Raw genomic sequence first — 19,889 nt, 5'->3', positions numbered from 1 at the left:
CGATCTCAAAGCGTTCTCCATTACACATACGGAGCGAATATTACATTTTATATTTTTTGTTTTACTTTTGGGACATTTTTCGTTCATTTAATCAATACAATTTGAGAAATTGATGTAGTAAAGTTTTTAAAAGAAAGTACAAACTTTATTCACGAAAATAGAACAAAAACTACATTAGGAAAGAACAATTAAATAAAATTCTTAATGGGTGCTTACTTTAACATACGTTCTTTGTTATTGAAAAATAAATTGTAATAAAGAAGTTAACTACATTTACATACCTATTACTATGTAATGATTATTTTTAAACATTAAAAATATAAATAATAATTTTAAGAATTATTACATAATAGTTTTTTTCATTTTTTTAGCTAATTTCCGTTTCACGTCAGAATTTGGGGTACTGCAAATCTTGCGTTTACCTGCCCTTTTTAACTGACTGTCTAAAAACTGTTTTGTGTTTAAATAATTTATACGAATAACAGTCCTCAGTTTACAGAAGAGTTTGATTATATCAAAAGGTGAACTTTCTCTTTTTTTAATTTTTAAAGATAATTTTTTGACAACCATTGGCTCTCTCCTTAGTTTGTTGTCGCCATGGTCGAAGTGCTTGTTCCACTGTTTAATTTTATTTAAAAATTCACTTGAGGGTTTAATAAGCCCCCCAAATGAAAGCTGCTGTACCCATGATGGTATATTGGGAGAAAAATCAGATTTAATCTTATAAGTAAAATCACCTAGTTGTGGATGAGTCGTTTTAAATTTCTTTGCTATAAAACCAGCAATATACTCAAAAGCATCATCTGTAGTTTCTGGTGATTTTGTTTCGGAAGTTCCTGACATGTCAGATGTTGAAAACGAACTTCCACTGCTACTACTTTGAGTTACTGTGCCATTAGAGGTGCTATAACATGCGTCTTCTTGAGGTAACTCGACAAAAACCTTAGCTTGTTCCAAAACTCTAGCGACCATATACTCCTCATGAACCGTTTCTTGTGTGTTTACCTTGAAAACAAAAGTTAACATGTACATTGAAGCAATAAAAAATAAAATGTTTTTTATTACCGGAGCCTCTAAAATACCAGGATTTTTTTCTAAGATAATCATCCTTATTCTTTTCATGGCTTCTAATGGTGACGGGTGTTCATTTGGGCCTCGGCACCGTAGTTGGGAAAAAAATTTTCAAGGCAATCCTGATTGAGTTTGTGAGTACAGATGTAATGTACATCTTTACATTCGGCTGTGACACTTCTGTGGCTGTGATATCCCGGTACAGTAACTTTAAAGATTCAATGGACATTATCATCCCTTTCTGAAATGTTTGTAAACATTGTTTTCCTTCGGCTCTCATGTCAAGTAGCATAGTTTTAACTTTATCTAAATGGTGTTCTTGTTCATTTAAATAAATTCCATAAGGAGCTTTCAAACGATTGGGATCAGGTGGTGTTTTTACATGACTGTTGAAAATATCAAACCAAGAATTAACATCGTTTATAAACATGCCAAGGTCTTCAGCAAGTTTTTTGTCGGGGCCAGGTTTGTATCGTAACAGAGACTGTGCTGTATTGCGGGACAATAATTCGGCTGCTAGTCTTACGTTTTGTCGTTTACTTTTTTCAACAGTAATATGTTTTTGCGAAATTTTGTAACAGGAATTTACCTCTGTATCAGTTAACTCTATTAAATTTTCCAACGGTTGTTTACATATTTTGATATTTCCGTCACTGTCTAGAACAAATCCTCTGTCCAAAAGCCAATTACGGATGAGTTTGAGCAAATGTGGAGCATCCGCAAAAACATATATATTTTTTTCCGTCTGTGGATTGTTGAAATAGGTCTTATTTATATCAACAGATAAATCTTTCCACAAGCCAACATTACTGCTTCCACAGTCGCTGACAATTGCCACACACTGGTATGATATTTTATGCAATTGTGTAATAATGTTCAATAATATATCCTTCGTCATTTTTCGGTCGAAGCCTATATAAATAGGCTGCTTCCAAGTGGAAAAAAGGCTCAGAACCATTAAATTGTAGTTGCCTAGAACTTGATCTTCGCCAACATCATATTCTAAAGTAGATTTAACCTTTACTTCGTCGAAGGAAATTACTACATATTGCTCCATGATCGACATATTTTCTCCAGCTACTTTCAAAAAAGTTAGCACATCCTTCAATAAGCCTGACTTTATAGTAATTTTTGATGCCCAACTCCTTAAAATGGACAATGCTGGTAAAGGAAAATTTAGTTTAGTTCGCAAAAATACATAACATTTTCTGCTAAGATAACGAAGAGTAAAAGCAACAGCAATGTCTTCTGTGGTCCAATTCACGCGTTTTTTTTTTGTTTAGAAGAATGGCAAATTGATTATCTGTCAAAAGTTTTTTCAATGCATTTAGGGCCTCTTCTTTCAGAGGAGATTTTTTTTTCTTACTTTTCATTTTATAATAAACAAGCTGTCTTTGTAAATTCAATCTTCGCTTCATACTTTCCATTTTTTTGCATAATTTAGAGTAATTTTCGCGGAGCTTTTCATACTGAATGGATATATTATTTTCTGATGCAATTAAAGCGTTGCTGATGATGTGAGATGAACTTGCTTATGAGGATGGTTCACTTGAAATGGTAAGGTTCAAGTCGACTGAAATAGCTTCTGGCTCCTTTTCGAAAATCTTATCCATTTCTTCTTTGTGACGTGTCACCTTTTCCTTTTTTTAAATACCTTGCCTCTCGCGATGAATTTTTTGGTACATATGTAGTACAGGTTTGGGGCAGATTTAAACTAGGTACAGCACTTTTTTTAAGCAGTTTCCTTACAGGCAATCCTAATAATTCGTTTCTCAGGTCTCTTTCGTAATCATTGCTAGTAAAATGAACGGAACAAATTTGACTGGTATCAGGATTCCATTTATCCGCTCTTTTGCAGCGTCTTATCCATTCTTTTCGTACAGTTACAGTACCCGATACGAAATCATTTTCTTCAGGAAAGTTGTGGTAAACAATGTCTTTTCCGGTAAGTTTTGTGGACACACGGCAGTTGTTACAACCAAAAACAGCGCAACGACGTCCTGGCATGTTTATTGTAAAAAAATTTTTTCATTTACTAGATGCACGAAGAAGTATAAACACAAAAACCGTCACTTAACAACGTGTCTCATCGCGTTCACAGTCACACACCGCGATATTCCAACGGCTACGGGTCTGCGGTGATGTCATAAAGTAGTGGGGACTCGGTTCACGCACGACAACGTTGCTGGTATAGGGATCTGGCTATCCTATGTTATATAACGGTCCTTGCCTTATTCTACAGAATAAGGTATATAGGTGTATATATAGGAATAAGGTGTATAGCATTTAATGTGTAGAATTAGTTATTAAGACACGCCCGAGGAAGCCATTGTATGGCGAAACACGTATTGCGTTTTTGTAAAACTATCTAGTGAAAATTACACAATAAAGTGTTTTTAGAATACGATTATAATTAGTGTTTAATATATCTCAATGAAATGAAAATGAAAAAGTAATGTAACGTCAAAATTTAACTTGAAAAAAAAACTGTAGAAGTACTGTTCTTTGATTTAATTGAAACTTTTGTTGGCTTTATTTATATTTCGTAAAAATATTCGCCGGTAAAGAAAGGCACATACCTGAGAATATTCAACTATGGGGAAATCAGAGAAAACAACAAAAACTGAACTCCTCGCGAATGAAATCGCAGGCAACTGTTAGCACACGTTATATACAGTGTGTAACAACGAAAACTTAACAGAGCCGTTTTTTAATATAAAAAGTAAGATTTTTAAAAAAAGCTCGGGCACGTCGATTTCTAATTAAAGGGGGAAACCTTTCAGACTAATCAGATTTTTTGTAGTACGCACCCCCTCGGAGGGGTGCGTCCGACGACCCTTATTTAGATAGGGAAAGTAGGTCGAGTGGCCCCTTGTTTTAAAGGTCTTTCGAATACCTTTATAACTCTGTGAAAAAAAAATTTTTGTAACGATTAGTTTTTGAGATAATTTGAAGATTTGAAGGTATTTTTATTGAATTCAACAAATTGTTTTTAAGGTACAATTTACGTTCAGAACTTTCATAAAAAAAATAAATTTTTGCTTTTTATGACAACCTGCTAATATGTGTCCGACGTGTCCATTCGATTTCGTAAAAAAGTAAGAATTATTTGTTTATTACGAGGAGATTTTTTCGGAGGATGGGGTTGGTTACCACCCTTACATTTTAGGTAAATTGAGTGGCACCTCCTTATGAAGGTTGCCTTTTGACGTGGATATTTTATGCTTCTGATAAAAAAGTGAATCATACTAAAAACTTATCTACACAACGAATATAACGTGCTGATTTCCTTGAATGCTGATGACACAGAAAAAAACTGTTTTAGAGTTAATAAATCCCAATAATTGTTTTTAAAGCACACACAAAAAAAGTAACAGCTAATAAGGGTAACTCACATAGGAAATTTAGAGTTAATGTTCAAAATGTGCGCCATTTTGCTCCATGCAACAATATAGATTTTGTTCGAATTTTGCTCTTACATTATTCAACATCTCAGGAGTTATAGCTCGGCATTTATCAATAATTCTACGACGTAATTCATCCAAATTGGCTGGCTATGTAGCATAAACTTTAGACTTTGAATATCCCCACAAAAATTACTCCAGTGGTGTTAAATCTGGTGATCGTGCTGGCCATTCAATTGGACCTCTTCTGCCAATCCATTGTCCTTCAAAATGATTATTCAAAAAATTTCGAACCTACTGAGCATAATGGGGTGGTGCACCGTCTTGTTGAAAATGGATAAATTCATCTTGACATCTTGGATCCTGTTCAATTATTTCAACTATACGAGGTTGTATTGCCTCTTCGAGAAGTTGTAAATAAGAATCACCGGTTAAATTTCCATCAATGAAAAATGGACCTATAATATGATTGCCTAATATTCCGGCCCAGACATTCAACTCTTGGGGATGTTGCGTATGTATTTCTGCGTATTGTTTTGGGTTTTCATCCGACCAATAACGGCAATTGTGACGGTTCACACAACCATTTAAATAAAATGAGCTTTCGTCCGAAAAACAGATGTTATAAAGCAGCTCGGGATTTTGCAATAATCTCTCACTCATGCCCTCACAAAACTCCTGTCTTCGGTCAAAATCATCCTCATTGAGTTCATGAACAAGTTTAATTTTGTAAGGATGGAATTTGTGGTTTTTAAGGATTCTCCATGCGCTCATATGGCTTATTCCGGCCATTGCTGATAAACCTCTGGTACTTAACCTGGGATTGGCGATGACTTGACCAATCACTCCAATCGCATTATCGTCATTCTCTACCCTTCTCTGAACATTTATTTTCTTATTTAAAACCGAACCTGTCTCCCTGAATTTTGTGGCCAAATCCAGAACGTGATTTCTGCTTAGATGTTTACCAGGGTTTTGCTCGTTGAATAAAATTGATCCTCTATCAGCATTTTGGTCGTTGCCAAAAAATAAAGCAATAACTGAAACCCTTTCAGCAGTAGTGTAAGGCATTTTTAAACAAATAACAATACACGACCCGTTTAAACAAAACAATCGAACGATGTACTAATAAAAACTGAAAGAAGAGGAGTAGGTATTGATTTAAAGAAAGGGATTTTATTCAACAAAAATCTGATGAGAAGAACTGCTCGAAAAATTTTTTATCTAGGCATACAAGTTACCGAGTTGTCTGTCTAATGTATTATTAACATGGCAATTCTAACTTCAAATTATCTCGAAAACTAATCGTTACAAAATTTTTTTTTCTACAGAGTTGTGTATTCGAAAGACCTTTAAAACAAGGTGCCACTCGACCTACTTTCCCTATCTAAATAAGGGTCGTCGGATGCATCCCTCCGAGGGGGTGCGTACTACAAAAAATCTGATTAGTCTAAAAGGTGTCCCCCTTTAATTAAAAATCGATGTGTCCGAGCTTCTTTAAAAATCTTACTTCTTATATTCAAAAACGCCTCTGTTAAGTTTTCGTTGTTACACACTGTATATTCCACTCTCTTCATATAATGCTTGAGTATTATAGCATTCAATTTTTCTGAACATATTTTTTATGAGTGAGTTTTGGATCATTTCTGAATTACGTAAGGAAGATTTTAATATTCTTTCCCATATTATTAGACAATACCCTAAAATGGACTTGGCCAGGGCATCATATAAAGTAAGAAACATTTTTCTATTGACTATGCTTCTGAGTTGATAAAATTTGTAAGTGAGCTCAAGTAATCTTTTCACCATATAGTCAATATGATCAATTCCGTTTTCTGCTTCGGTAAATTTGTTGGGGGTCAAAATAGACACCAATATATTTCATCATTCGGACTTCCATTGTCTAATATAATATAAATTGATTTGAAAACCCTGAAAAAAATTATAAAAATGAATAAGATTAACCAAAGATTAACCTGCGTTTATATGAATACATTTCCTGAGAGCGTTTTTCCAAATAAATTTTATTTCCAGCGTTTCAAATCCAACGTGAATCGCTATTTTCGCACAGGCACCGCTTCTAGAGTCTTCAGGATTTTTCTGTAGTGCTGTGTTTAGTCCTTGAAAAATCTATAGAATATTCTTGTTAGTGCAGAATGGAGGTTATTTGAGCTTTTGAAAATCTGTCCTACGTACTGTTACCAATGACACGAAAAAATTCAGCTCATTCATGACATGAAGCAGTTTGTATCTGAAAGTTACTTCTTTGCAAGATCTACACATGTTTGTGAAAACAATTGCTTTTTATTGAAAATTCCCATATTTTTTGCAATACTACCTGGGTTGAAAATTCTCGGGCCCAACACATAGATGGTGAGGTCTTATTGAATTTACCGCTTTTTCAGTTAATACTAACCTTCAAAAGACAGCTGTTGAAATCAGCGTTGCCACATTTATTTTGGCGAATCTACTTTTATTTTTGCTTGAATCTACTAAAATCTACTAAATATTTTTTCAAAAATACCAAAAATCTACTTTTCAAAAAAAGCTTAAAATAAGAACGGATTTGGAGGTTGGGGATTAATGAAATGGTTAATTGGTTTAATTATTTATTTATTTATTGACTAAACCTAAACATATAAATTTCAAAACGAGCACAACAAAGAAAACGGAACTGACTCTCATCTTATTTTTTAAACAAACATTTTGTTCTTAAAACCAGAAATAAAAGAATTAAATTTCGTCATCTTTATACTTCAGATTTTTATATAAAGTTTTATCGTCTATTAACTTTATCATTCTTACATCGGGTTGAAAATTTGGGCAAGACCCAACGTCTCTCAGACCCTCTTTGGCATGAATTAACGCAGAAACGTTTTTGTTATGAAATTTGTTTCGATCGTCGGTTATGATTCGATTGAATTCGGAGAAAATCCTTTCACATTTTACATTCGACACAGGCAAAGAAAGCATTTGTTTTGCGAATTTGGAAATATTTTCGTATTTAAGTTTATTATTGTTGTCCTTTAAACACCTTATTTTATGCCAAAATTCTTCAACATTGAAGGAATTATTTATATTGCTGCTACCGCTAGAAAGCAAGTTAGATACATCTAAATCTAGTTTAATTTCCCTGTATTCATTATCAATGTCTTGAATAACTTCTTCTGGTACTATATTCGGAAACTTTGAAAGAAGATTTATGAGACTAGAAAACTCTTGGTATACAACTACCTGAGGATCTAAAAATTGTAGTTCTTCAAACAATTCTTTATCTAAGGGCAATCTAGATTTTAATTGATTACTCAAATTAATAAAAAAAAGCTGACATCGTTTAAAAAAGTCATGAGCAATTGTTTGATTTCCCTGTATTTTATACAGATTTTTTGCAACATTCACTCCTAAGTACATCTCGTTAAGAGGTAAGTAGTGCATTGAGGCATCAGGATCCAAATCAGAGAGATTAGTAGCCTTAACATAAGTACTTTTCATAAAGCAACTTAAAATTGACCTAAAGAAACTCGACATGTCTTTAAAAAATGTGTGAGTAACTGGATAGTCTCCTTGAAAAATGATGTTAAATTTATTAACTATAGGTAAAACAAAATCAAGAAAATAGAAATAGAGTAAAATTAAATTATCATTAAATGAATTATATAAAAACTCACAAGAAACATTTTGCTGTTTGTCTGTCAAGTATTGCCCTTGGAAAAACAGTTTCAAGGGTATCCATTGCTCTAGAATTCTATTTACACAATTGTGTAAAGATAGCCACCTTATGTCATAGTGTCTTAAAATTTTATGTTTTTCTGAAGCAGTAAATTCTTGAAATTCTTGAAATTCTCTTTGGCGCTTGCTACTCTGGGAAAAGTAATTATAGACATCTTTAACAAGCTGTTCTAATGATCGTGGAAGAACTTTACAAGCATGGCTTACAGCTAATGCTACCGAATGGCAAACGCATTTAACAAATATGCAGTTGGGATTTATTTCACGTATTTTAGCAACAATGCCATTGTTATCTCCAAACATGACATTTGTGGTGTCAGCTGCAAAACCCAATAGTTGATTTTTCATGTTAAGTCCTTTTTCTTCTAAGGCACTGTTAAGTGCATTAAAAAGGTCTAGGGCAGACTCTCCTTGTATATCTACTGTACACAAAAATCTGGTCTTCACACAGGCATTTCTCTCTGAATAAAACTTAATTGCGATGGCAAGAACCTTTTTTGTACTTACGTCGGTACTCTCATCAATGATTACTGAAAAAGTTGAAAGTCCCGACTTCAAATCTTGTATTAATTTTTCTTCAAAGTGTCCTCCTAAAACATTATAGGCTATTGCAGATGATTTTGTTCTTTTACAGGAAAATTTTCTTGCAATCTCTGAGTCAGGAAAAGCATCTTTGATGACATCGCTTAGATGATCCATCACATGAAATGGTACATTATGCTCCACAAGCACAGACACTATTTTAATTTCTGCTTTTTTCATTCCATCCGAAACTGAGCTAGTTTTCAATAATTTATCAATCTAAAAAATAAAACATTATTCTTGCTACTACATATTTTAATTAGACATAAATAAAAACAGACAAACCTTAGAGCTTCCAGTAAATCCAATCATATTCTTCTTATGTTTCGCGGAAGTATTATGTTCTTTTAGAGAAGCCATCCTGGATAAAATTCTAACATTGCATGCTTTGCAATGGGCACTACATCCATCCTGTGCTTTACACAGCCAAGTAGAAAATAATGGGTTCTGTTCCCATTCTGTCCGATAGGATTGCTCATAAGCTCGCTTCATAATTTTCACTTTCACGAAAAAAGCAATTTTACACAGTTGTCACTTGTCGGGAAATACAACGGTGAAACTATAAAGCATGAGGGGGAATCACCGACAAAAACGCAGGCGAAGCATCCAAATGAATAAAAATATCAAATTAGTTACACGTCTACCAACATAGAAATTAAAGTAAATGCTGGATTCAATTATTTTTTATAGTAATTATATTGTTAATGGCATTTTCACATTATTGAAAGTTATGTATTAAAATCTACCAAAATCTACTGAAGAAAATGTGCCTACTAAAATTTTCTGAAAAAGGGTGCAAATCTACCAAAAAAGTAGAAATCTACTAGATGTGGCAACGCTGGTTGAAATTTCATGATATTCTACTCATAAGTTTGTGAGTTATTGTGCTGAGACTCTGCTTCATCAGAAAATGAAAATTTGAGGTGGAATAGTTTTTCGTACTCATGAGCCAATTCCACCTGGACTAGCTTCAAAATATGCCTGTTGAATCTGAAACAATTTGAAGTTCTCACCCCCTGCAATGCGAGAGCTCTGAAGAACATTTCAAAATTCAACGACATTCACAAAACGATGTTTTATGTAGGAAGGAAACTCTAGATAAGGTATCTTGACAGCTATTGACAGAGTTACTCTACCTCATTTTCTTTCTCTGCATTACAAGTGATCACGAGAATATACTGAGAAGGGAATGTTCAATTTTATGAAGTATTTCAATCGGTATTTGAAATATTCGGGTTTCATGTTAATGTATCCATATTTGTATCAACACACAGTCAATTGAGCCGTACAGTAACAATAAAATACTGAAATATACGATTAGATGTCGTTGATATTTATTTTGAATATTTGAAACAGTTTTGTACTCCTACCCTCTTTGTATTTTCATATTTTCACGACGGTATAGAGAATATGGAATGTTCGATATTTCATGAAATTTCAATCAATTTTTTAGCAGTATAAGGGTTTACATATTTATGCATCAGCACGTATCCAATCGAGAGATGATGTAATATTACAATAATAGAGTGTTCAATCCCAGGACTTTAAGGGATCAACATTGTCTGATAGTTGTCAGTATTTGATTTGGATATTCGAAAATGAGTTGATCAAAACCGAATATGCACAACAATTTCACCGGAGGAGGAAAAGAAAACATAATAACAGGACAGCACAGATTAACATGAAAGTGTAGGTTGACTACTGAAACGTTCAAGAGCTAAACTATGTCCACCAATTAAACCAAAACTGTGAAAAACCTTATTCTTTCGCAACTTCACAATTTCAAATTCGATCCTCACCATTGGGATCTCAAAAACTAGATAGATAGATGGATATTTATTCATGCCATTACACAAAGTGTTTTTACATACGTCAAATCAATAATTTGATAAACTCAAAAGAACACACACATACATGTACACCAGACACACATAACTTATGTAGGTATATACACATTTACATGTACATAAATAGAATTACACTATTAATTATTAAATTATTAGATACACCATAGGGTAACAGTAACATTACATCCATCAGACTTCGTGAGATGTACATACTTATCTTTTTGAATATAAAAAGAAATCAAAGTATTCTTCGAATGAGTAAAAACCTTCTGCAATAAAAATTTTTTTGATTTTAATTTTGAATTGACTCATATTCAGGGCTACGTCTTTTAGATCAGTGGGAAGTGCATTGTAAAATTTTATTGCCAGATATCTGTAAGAGTGCTTAGTTTTGGTTATTCTTGGTTTAGGCAATCTAAAGTCCATTCTCTTTCTTCATTTCTAATCATATTGCCTTTGGAGATTTCCTTCCTCATGTAGATTAAGCATTCATATATAAAACAGGAAGGAAGTGTTAAAATTCCAAATTGTTTAAAAATTGGTTTACAATGTTCATTGAAACTTTTCCCAGCCATTATCCTGAGTACTTTTTTTTGTAGGGTAAATATTTTAGCTGAGTGACTCGAGGATCCCCATATTATCAAAGCGTACGTCATTGTTGAATGGAATAATGAAAAATATGATATCCTCAAATATTCTTCCGTTAGTTTGCTTTTCAGCTGTCTTATAATATATGTGGCAGTTGAGAGACGTTTTGAAAGATACTTGATATGATATGAAAAATTCAAGCTGTTGTCAAGGTATACACCGAGTAATTTTACTGGATCTTCTTCTCTTTGTTCAACCAGTGTAAAGTTGAGATTCAGAGTTTTGTCAGAGTTGAGGGAAAGGTAGTTACTCTTATTCCACATCCGGATGAGTTCATCATAATCTATTATAAGGTCTCCTAATGACCGACTGTTTGTGTCACAATGTATTATTGATACATCGTCAGCATAACCAAAAGGGTGAATAGAGGTGCTTAGGCTCTGTATATTGAACATCATATCATTGATATAAATAATAAAAAGAATGGGACCTAGTACAGATCCTTGTGGTACTCCGTGCTCCATGGCTACAAAATCGGATTCTTCATTTTCCCAGTGCACTCTGGCTTTCCTATTTACAAGGTATGACTTGAATAAATTCAGTTGTCCACCTCTAATCCCGTAGTATTCAAGTTTTCCAGTCATAATCTTATGATTTACCGTATCGAAGGCACGTGAAAGGTCATAGAACTTCGCGTTACAGTATTCTTGTGTTTCGAAAGACTCCAATACTTTATCACAAACATCACCTAGGGCCGTAATTGTGAATTTTCCAGATCGATAACCGTACTGAAAGTTGGTAAGTAACTAATTTTTTTCAAAGAATTCCACTAGTCAAATTTTTAATACTATCTCAAAATTTTTGCTAGGATGGGTATTATAGAGATGGGACGATAGCTATTAGCATCATCATGGTTACCTTTTTTAAATATTGGAGATATCTGGGAGAGTTTGAAAACTTCCGGAAAGGTGTTATGCTCAATACAAAAATTAATTAGATGTGTTAAGGGCTCAATGATAAAATCACTGATCAGTTTTATAATTATACTGTTCAATTCAAACACATCTTTGGCAGACGAGGTTTTTAGACCCTTTATGATATTATCAATCTCATTTTCAGTTGTAGGATATAAGAAGATAGATTTATCTATAGTTGGTGCCAATTTGAGATACCTGTAGAAATCGTCATTGTCTCTATTATTCGCAAACTGCGTCATCAGATTATCGATTACATTCACAAAGCATTGAAAGAAGTCATCTGCAGATATATCAGACTTGACTGTACACTTATTTTTATTTTCTCTATTGCAATTAATAACATTCCAGGCTGCTTTCTGCTTATTATTAGATTGGTCTATGTATTCCGAATTACTTTCCAATTAAGATTGCTTAATTTTTTGCTTGTATTCAAATTTCAACTTTCTATATGCTGTGCTATCTTCATCGTTCTTACTATTGTTTGCTATGACTTGAATTGCTGATAGTGAGTTTTTCATCTGGGTTAATTCCTCATTGAATTTAAACTTCAATTTTTTTTGTTTTTTCCTTACTTTTTTCTTTTTGAAGCATAACATATATTGACATGACAAAAAATCAGTTAGGAATTTAGCTTTCTTATTTGGACAAGTAATACTATAAAATTCTTCATTATTAAAATAAGTCATGCTATTTATAAAATCATGTATACTGTTTACACTCATAGGTCTGCATATCACATACTCCTCATTAGCTTTCGAAGCAGTTAGGTTGAGATCAAAAAGTATACCTCGATGATCAGATAGATGTGGTTCGATTACTTCAGCCGAAAACTCTTTTTCAATGTTGGTGAAAATATTATCGATTCTAGTGCTACTGTTCGGAGTGACTCTGGTGTCATCATTCACCCTTTCAGTCAAGTTATAGGTCAACATAACATTTTTACAATCATTTACCGCATTGTTATATTGATTAAAATCAATGTTATAGTCCCCTACCATAATTACCTGTTTATCTCCCGCCACATGTGATAATACAGTGTCAACTGCATTTAGGTACGTATTTATTCCCTGCCCTCTGGGTGACCTATATGTGCAGATTATAATCGTTTTTTGAGATAATATTTCAATTCCAGCAGTTTGTTCTAAACAGAATTCAGACAAGTCTATACCCTTCAATTTCAGATTCAAGTCATTTCTAGCAAATATACATATTCCTCCATGCCCAATATTTTCCCTGCAATAAAACGTTATGAGGCTGAAATTTGGAATAATAACACTGTTAACTTCTGTCTTGTCAACCCACGTTTCAGTGACCAATATAAGATCAATAACAGTCTCTGATAAGAAATGCTCCAACTCACTGACCTTGTTACTAATGCTCTGAATATTAATATAAAACATTTTCAAAACCTACTTTAAATTTATTTTCATATCCCTTCTGTCTGACTTAAAAGTACAAAATTTATTAGTCGTTTCTAAGGGGTTACTTGCGATAGCCGTGGGTATAAAAAATGATTGCTTTCTTCTTCTTTCTTTCTTTCTTTCTTCTATGAGATATACGAAGATGGTTAAATTGGGGCAAAGTTGCTCATTTACCTGACTAACAATATGCCGTTGAGAAAGTTCTGAAATTCCGAGTATATCCGGAGATACCGATGTTTCGTTTTCCGGCCACCATCATCAACTTTATTTTTTCTTACAGGCGCTACATTAGATTCTTTCTGTTTTGAATAGAACCATACTTTACCTTTTCAATGATGTATCATAAGTTATTATTGAAAAAAAATAAACAAGTCATTGAATTTTTGGCGAAAAATAGCTTTCACGAATGAAGAAAAAAGATATATGACACAAATTCATTACAAATACGATAGAAATAGTGTGGACAACGGAAATGTATTAAAACTTGTATCCCGAAAGACGACCACCACGTCGAACTATGTTCAAGTCCTTGGATCAAAATCTTACCGAGTTTAGTTCATTTGAAAAGCCGAGGAAAAATCCGGAGACAGAATGGACCAGGCAACTGAAGAAAATTTGATAGATGAGGTATGTATGAGGTAGGAGTTCATACAACATACAAAAAACGTGGTTCTGCAAGAAGGTGACATTTTGGTTCCTTTTGATGTTAGTTCCTGATTTCCTAGCGTTCCAATTCCACAGACCTTGCAATACCTCAGGGAATTACTAGAGAAAAATAATTTCAATAATAACGAAATCGATGAATTCGTTTCTCTTACTAATTTGTGTATGAAACAAAATCGGTTCCAGGTAGAAGGTTGCTTTTATGAACAACAGGAAAGAACGGCCATGGAAAACCCCTTGTCCCCCTACCTGGCAGACCTGTTCATGAGCAGATTCGAAATGGAAACCAAAGAAAAGTCGAAGTATTTTCCTAGGATTTGGCTAAGGTATGTGGATGATATTTTTGCGATATTCGATACCAAAAAATAATATTGACGACTTTATTTCCATTTAAAATAATAGATATCCATCAATAAAATTCACATGATAAGTTCACAGAAGAAAGACGTACAATACAGGAAATAGCAGCCACTAACGGTTTCTCGAGGGGTATTGTAGATGACATAATAAGGAAGAAGAAGTTTAGGTTGAGAATCAACGAAATCTCGACTTTCAGAAAGGACAAAAACCAAGATAAATACATCTCAGTTCCATACCACCAATATACGAGGAACTTTGGAAAGATTTTCAAGGAACTAGGTATGAAGGTGGTTTTAAAACAAGTCATACACTACAGAGCATTTTGGGAACTCCAAATGACAAAGTCGAGAATTCGGAAAAGTTTGGAATTTACGAAATTGAATGTAAGGACTGCGATGCAAAATATTAGGGACAGACAAAAAGATCTATTAAAGTAAGATATATGGAACACATAGCACACTTAGAATATGGAAGACCTAAAAAATCAGCAGTCGCCCCTCATATTTTGCAACAAAACCATTCCATAGACTTCAGTTCATTAAGATTAGTTAGACAAGTTAACAACAACAGGCAACTAGATGCCTATGAGAATGTAGAAATAAGTAAACACAATAATATTATGAATAACAATGACGGACCTATACCAAAGAGCATACTACATAGCTTGTTGAAATAAAATAAAATAATGTTGTTGGGTTTACTGATTACTACATAAGGACACATTGCAAAAATAAATTTGGATAGGCAATATTGTGAAATTAATTTTTATATAGCTGAAAATTGTTTTATATAAACATATATTGTAAAATAATAGATAAGGCAAAATTGTAAAATTAATTTAGGTTGGTATACCTGTATGGTTGGTACGCCTGGATGGTTTACCTGTATGACTTACTTTTATAGCATAAATAGGATTAGCTCGCACTAGTTCTTAGTTTTAATCTTCCTCTTTGAAGATGATCACTTGGTGATCGAAACACGTGTCGAGAAGTTAAAAATAACGATTTGGTGTTGGGAAAAAACTCCAGTAATATTCATTTGGAGCATAAACAACTCCAGGCAGTTCCGAGAAATTTGACCTCAAGTGCGATTTAGTATTAAGGTGTGGGCAGAAATTTATGAGATGGAATTTTGGGACCTCATTCTGAGGAATTCTGAATAGGAAAACCTATCACCAGTTTTTAATGCCGATTTTCGAAAACTATTTGGATGATCTACCTTCGGCTAACTATAACAACATCTGGTTCCAACATGATGGTGCTCCACCGCATACAACCATATGAGTATCTAATTACTTAACTGAAAGGTTTGGTGATAAATGGAAATAATGAACCGGTGAGGTGGCCACCAAGGTCTCCAGACCTAAATGTTATGGATACTTCCTCATGGGGTACACTGAAAAATTAAGTTTATGGTCAGAGGAAATATGGAAATATTGAGGACCTTCAACACAGCATTGTTGGAGAGTTTGGAAGATTGAGGGGGAGGGAAATTAATCGTGCAGTAAATACTATTCGAAGAAGGGCACACTTATCATGAACAAGGCCTGCATTTTGAGCATTTCCTATGATTTACTTTTGTCTATACATTTTAGTTAATCATTGTTATTTGTTTAAAGTTCTATTTTCATTAAAAAAGACACAATGTCTGATTTACCTCATACACACCTCATTTATCAAATTTTGATTGTTGATTCTGTCTCCGTATTTTTTCATTGGCTTTTCAAACAAACCAAACTCGGTGAAATTTTGATCCAATAACTTGAACATAGTTCGATGTGTATTCTATCGAGATACAAGTTCAAATACATTTCCGATGTCCTAACACTGTTTTTAACACGTATTTGTAATACATTTGTATCACATCTCTTTTTTCCCGTCGTGAAAGCCATTTTTCGTCAAAAATTCAACGACTTGTACTATAACAAAATGTCATTGAGTGTAACAATTCGAAAGTTGACTTTAGGAATATCAAAGTGAAAGCCTATTTTCAATTTTCCGAAAAAGAAAGATAACTTATGATACATCATTGAAAAGGTAAAAGCTGGTTATATTCAAAACAGAAAGAATTTAATATAGCGCCCATAAAAAAAAGTTGATAATGGTGTCACTAAGTGTTCTGGCGATGTATTGAATTCATTGGAGTCTCTGGAGACACTATACATCGGACATTGGCAGATCAAGATCTTCAAATGATGTGGTGCTGCAGGTTTTTCCGGGTTTTCCTGCAGCTGAAAAAGCAACTGCGCCACTGGAATCAATGAAGTCGCCCCAGAGCGACAATTAATTTTTGTTGTTGTTTTATAATTTCATGATTGAAAAGGTGGAATGTGGTACTATTCAAAATAGTGAGAATCCAATATAGCGCCCCTAAGAAAAAATAAAGTTGATGATGGTGGCCGGAAGACGAAACGTCGGTAGAAAAATCACCATTATGTAGCAGGGAAAAAGTGTCAATGTGAAAGTGCAATTCATTTTCGAATCCTTCGAAAAATAACGCAAGAAAAAAATTAAAACCATTTTCCGAAATTTCTGTTTTTTCCGTATATCTCCAGATATACTCAAAATTTCAGAACTTTCTCAACGGCATATTGTTGGTCAGGTGAATGCGGAACATTGCCCCAATTCAACCATCTTCGTATCTCTCATAGTTTCCGAAATACCAATGCTGAGGATCGAATTTGAAACACCCTGAATAGCAGTTTCCTTTCTCACAATAACTAAATCCTAAAACTACTCATTTTGGAAAAATATATGAAGCATAATTGCAGTTGCTGTATTCTTCATGAAAAATATTTTTGATTTGGTACCAGAGCGACCTGTATAGTTTTCAAACAGAAACAAGCAATAATGAATCAACTGAAAAAGAGTCGATGAATTCGTTATCCAAAACCAGACAGCTCTGTTTCGACCCACCTTCTTATCATTGGTGCTAGACTGAACCACTGAACAAGCCAGAAAAGAAGGAGATGGCATCTCCCCCTACAAAGATGCTATTATTGGGATCGACAGAAGACTCAATCCTTGAATATAATAATGATAAAAATAATAATAATAATAGGACGTTGCGGGGACTACGGAGAGGATGTGCAGCTCGTAGATGGGAGCATCCTACACCATCTGGATGCCGGAGAGACGTATACTTACCTGGGGGTGGAACAACGCCACTCACAAGAGGTAACAGCAGTGAAAAACTCTTTCCGCGGCAAGTATCACCACAAACTTCGACAGATCTGGTCATCGGAACTGTCGGGAAAGAACAAAGTTGCTGCAACAAATATGCTTGTCGTTCCAATCTTACTCTACTCGTTTGGAGTAGTGAAGTGGACTCGGGAGGAGCTGTATCAACTCGACGTGAAAACCCGAAAAATGATGCATCTCTATAGGAGTTTGCATCCCAAATCGTCCGTTTCACGGTTGTACTTCCCCCGACAACGGGGAGGCCGTGGACTTTTGAGTTTGGAGTGTCAACATGACAAGAATGGTACTGGATACAGCCTGTAAAGTCGTTAGGAGTTCGGATCCCCTTCTCTGCATGGTCTGTGACCATGAGAGAGCAGGAATTGGAGCATTTCTCCTTAGGGCAGCTGCCCGAGCAGCTGATGAACTCGGTATAGTTTTCGACTCTGAACGAGGTGACCACAACTCTGTCACCGAGTTGGAACCCGTTCAGCAAAAAGCTCAGATAAAAAGCGCAGAGATCACCTTACTTCTGCAGAGACACAAGGATAAGCCACTGCATGGCTTCAAGCCAAGGTCTTCAATAACATTGAAGACCTTGGCTTATCAAAGCGCCTGACGTTTGCTTTTCTCAGGTCGAGTGGGCTGAAGTCGGAAACTGAGGGGTTCATCATGGCTTGCCAGGATGGTGTCTTCAACACCTTAGTCTACCGCAGTCGCGTGATGGGTATAGAGGTTCCTGACACAAGGTGCAGGGCCTGCCGCGAGGCGCCCGAGACTCTAATGCACTTGCTATCAGCATGTCCAGCATATGCGGTCTCGGCCCATATCCATCGACATAACGCGGCCTTGAGAATGCTATATTACCATCTACGGCAGTCTTCCGGTATTGACGAGACACCGATGTTGCCCTACGCTACGGGGGATATTGAATCCGTTGTGAGGAAAGAGAAGTGGCCGAATTTATTGGAACTATTCGTGCCCCACCCTCAGGCTCATACAAGCTAATAAGCCTGATGTAGTCCTTCTCGATCACCAGAGCAAAACGATATTTGTCGTGGAGTTTTCAGCTCCCGGCGAGACGAATATCGTCAGAAAAGAGGAGGAAAAACGGATAAAATATCGAGATTTTCTCTTCGAACTCCGCAGACTCTATCCAGATCACTCTGTCAAGATGGTTGTTCTGATTATTGGAGTCCTTGGTGAAATGATGTCCTCTCTACTCTCGAATCTCAAAATCATACCGGCTTGCCGCACTAAGGCAGAAATCTTAGCCGCACAGATGCAGAAGGGTGTTATTCTTGGCTCACTGCGTTTGCTCAGGGCACATGATTCTCGGACCCAATGATCACTCACCCTACGGTGTGGGGAATGGTCATTGGTTGATAATGCTGGCGCACCCTCCCAAATGTATCGGGACTTCGGGGGATAGGGCCTGACTACGGAGAGGATGTGCAGCTCGTAGATGGGAGCATCCTACACCATCTGAATGCCGGAGAGACGTATACTCACCACGGGGTGGAACAACGCCACTCACAAGAGGTAACAGCAGTGAAAAACTCTCTCCGCGGCAAGTATCACCACAAACTTCGACAGATCTGGTCATCGGAACTGTGGGGAAAGAACAAAGTTGCTGCAACAAATATGCTTGTCGTTCCAATCTTACTCTACTCGTTTGGAGTAGTGAAGTGGACTCGGGAGGAGCTGTATCAACTCGACGTGAAAACCCGAAAAATGATGCATCTCTATAGGAGTTTGCATCCCAAATCGTCCGTTCCACGGTTGTACTTCCCCCGACAACAGGGAGGCCGTGAACTTTTGAGTTTGGAGTGTCTACATGACAGAATGGTACTGGATACAGCCTGTAAAGTCGTTAGGAGTTCGGATCCCCTTCTCTGCATGGTCTGTGACCATGAGAGAGCAGGAATTGAAGCATTTCTCCTTAGGGCAGCTGCCCGAGCAGCTGATGACTCTGAACGAGGTGACCACAACTCTGTCACCGAGTTGGAACCCGTTCAGCAAAAAGCTCAGATAAAAAGCGCAGAGATCACCTTACTTCTGCAGAGAC

The 19,889-nt window shown here is 35.5% G+C and overlaps 1 protein-coding gene and 1 long non-coding RNA gene across 3 annotated transcripts in view; both read right to left on the bottom strand.

Annotated features, from left to right (window-relative positions):
- The window catches only part of LOC111504932 (pyrokinin-1 receptor), a 443,518-nt gene that overhangs the window by 371,845 nt on the left and 51,784 nt on the right, over positions 1 to 19,889 (bottom strand). The window lies entirely within an intron of this gene.
- LOC141486790 (uncharacterized) lies at positions 7,975 to 9,793 on the bottom strand. The gene is made up of 2 exons (XR_012468052.1): positions 9,072 to 9,793; positions 7,975 to 9,005 (listed from the first exon to the last, which is right to left on the bottom strand). It is a non-coding gene; the product is annotated as an uncharacterized lncRNA (long non-coding RNA).

Source organism: Leptinotarsa decemlineata, unplaced genomic scaffold (assembly GCF_025532065.1).
Source record: "Leptinotarsa decemlineata unplaced genomic scaffold, Ldec_3_MD MMD2_tig00026374_RagTag_RagTag, whole genome shotgun sequence".
Taxonomy (NCBI): Eukaryota; Metazoa; Arthropoda; class Insecta; order Coleoptera; family Chrysomelidae; genus Leptinotarsa; species Leptinotarsa decemlineata.
The sequence above is the reverse complement of the archived record's forward strand: the minus strand, read 5'-3'. Positions and strand labels throughout refer to the sequence as shown.